Source organism: Penaeus monodon, chromosome 31 (assembly GCF_015228065.2).
Source record: "Penaeus monodon isolate SGIC_2016 chromosome 31, NSTDA_Pmon_1, whole genome shotgun sequence".
NCBI classification, from domain to species: domain Eukaryota; kingdom Metazoa; phylum Arthropoda; class Malacostraca; order Decapoda; family Penaeidae; genus Penaeus; species Penaeus monodon.
Window position 1 is genome coordinate 3958011 of NC_051416.1, and position 305 is coordinate 3958315.

Sequence of the window (305 nt, forward strand, 5' to 3'; positions counted from 1 at the left end):
GATGCCTACACAGCTGATGTCCGTGAGCATCGGAAGGTCTCATGGCTCTGCTGGGGGGGGGGGTCGTGGCATGCAGAACGGCGTGGTGATGAGCGTCAGTTCTCGCATCAATATTCCGCACGTCACGACCACGTTCGGGACTCCTATCCTCCTCCTCTCTATCCACTCTCCTTCTCTCCTCTTTCCTTCCATTCTCTTTTCACTCCTCCCTCTCTCCTCTTTCCTTCCATTCTCCTCTTTTCACTCCTCCCTCTCCCACTCCCAGGTTCTCTCTCCACACCCCATGTTTATTCCCCACCTTATAA